The 2,056-nt window shown below is 37.1% G+C and overlaps 1 non-coding gene across 1 annotated transcript; it reads left to right on the top strand.

Annotated features, from left to right (window-relative positions):
• The first annotated feature begins 1,685 nt into the window (after nucleotides 1–1,685).
• LOC131175121 (small nucleolar RNA R71) lies at nucleotides 1,686–1,793 on the top strand. The gene has a single exon (XR_009145282.1). It is a non-coding gene; the product is annotated as a small nucleolar RNA R71 (small nucleolar RNA).
• Nucleotides 1,794–2,056: the final 263 nt, after the last annotated feature.

Raw genomic sequence — 2,056 nt, 5'->3', positions numbered from 1 at the left:
GTTAGGGAATAGTTAGGCTTACTACGGGCCTTAGGGGCTTTAGGCTGGCCCAAGTTCTAGTGCCGGTCAGGCCCATAGGTTAGGTCATGACATTTGACATCAATCAATGCTCCTGCTGTAGCTAGAAAGGGCCTCCCTAAAATAATTGGCATATGGCAATTCTCTTCCATGTCCAAAATGACAAAGTCAACTGGGATGTAGAATTTTCCAACCTTGAGTGAGATATTCTCCAAGATCCCATCTAGATACTTAATTGATCTACTTGCTAACTGAAGAGAAATATGGGTTGGCTTAAGATCTCTCATATTGAGCTTTTCATATATGGAGAGAGGCATAACGCTCACGCTAGAGCCTAAATCACATAAAACTTTTATAGAACATGATTCCTCAAAGTGACATGGAATTGAAAAACTCCCTAGATCTTTGAGCTTTAAAGGAAGTTTCCTTTAGAGGATGGCACTGCATTCCTTTATTAAGGCTACAGTCTCATGATCATTAAGTCTCCTCTTGTTTGAGAGGATTTCTTTGAGGAACTTCGCATAAGAGGGCATTTGGGACAATGCATCAATAAAAGGCACATTGATGTATAGCTTCTTCAACACTTCTAGGAACTCCCCAAATTGCTTGTTCAATTTGGCTTTTTGAAACCTTTGTGGAAAAAGAAGTTGTGGTTTGTAAGGTTCTAGAGGTATGTATTTTTTTTTTCTCTTCAACCTCCTCTTGCTTTTTTTTATACTCTCTTCTTTTTACTCTCTTATTTTTCACTTTCTTCAACATCTTTCTCATTTTTTATCTTCTCACCCTTTTTACTCTTTTCATTATGCACTATTTTACCACTTCTCAGTGTAATGGCATGACATTGCTTCCTTGGGTTTTCTGTCTAACTAGGAAGTTTCTCCATAGATTTGGTACTTGAGGAGCTTACTTGTTGTGCAATCTGATTTTCCATCATCCTATTGTGTGTTTGCATTTGTTCCATCCTTGCCTTTATCTCTCTCATCTCTTTATTATGCTTAATTTGATTAGTAAGAATTTGCTGTAGCACAGCCTCTATAGTAGAACCTTGTTCTTGTTGCCTTAGTAGAGGTAAAGGGTTGGTATTCCTTTATTAAAAACCAGGTGGTGGTTGCTTAGGCTATTGATATTATTGCCCTTGCTACTGTGGTTGTGGAAAACTATGAGTAGGAACTTGGTTCTGTTGATTCCCACATGAAAAATTAGGATGATTTTTCCCAGATGGATTATATGTCTAAGAGTAAGGATTTTCCATCTATTTTTGCCCATAATTCCTAAAATAAAAAACTTGTTCTCCTTAATCAACTCCATAGCTCATTGTTCCTTCTACATAAGCAACTTGTTGAGAAATTCTAGAAGATGATGGTGAACTGACTAGCATACTTAGATCTTCCATCTTCTTTGCCAACACATTTAAGAGTGCATTAAATTCTGCATTGATCATGTTGAATGGATCAAGATCATACATCCCAGCTACTTGCTTCTTTTAAGTTGGAGCTAGCCCTCTTGGATTGCTCCAAAGATGAGTGTTCTTTGCAATTTCCTCCAATAGCTCATAAGCTTTATCCTCATGTTTAATAATGAATTCACCTTCAGTTTAAGCATCAATAATCCCTCTGATAGTAGAAGTAACATTTGCATAAAAATTCTAGTTAATCATCCATTTAGGAATGGCATGATGTGGACATTGTCTCTCCAACTCCTTCCATCTCATCCATGACTCATAAAGAGTCTCATCTTCTCTAGGTCAAAAAGTAGTCAATTGATTCCTTAACTCTTGAGTTCTTCCAAGCAAAAAGTATCGCATCGCTGCTCCCAATTTTTAATTGAGTTATGAGGTAGAGAATCAAGTTAATCCGAGGCTCTATCCTTCAAAGAGAATGGAAACAATTTTAGCGTTGCTACATCATCAGCCACTCCTGGTCGCTTTTGCATATCACAAATCATAGCAAACTTTTTAAGATGAGTATGAGGTTTTTCTGAAGGATGACCCCAAAATTGAGAATTCTGAATCATCTAAAAATACCTCAAAATCCATCTT

Source organism: Hevea brasiliensis, chromosome 16, assembly GCF_030052815.1.
Source record: "Hevea brasiliensis isolate MT/VB/25A 57/8 chromosome 16, ASM3005281v1, whole genome shotgun sequence".
Classification (NCBI taxonomy): domain Eukaryota; kingdom Viridiplantae; phylum Streptophyta; class Magnoliopsida; order Malpighiales; family Euphorbiaceae; genus Hevea; species Hevea brasiliensis.
The sequence above is the reverse complement of the archived record's forward strand: the minus strand, read 5'-3'. Positions and strand labels throughout refer to the sequence as shown.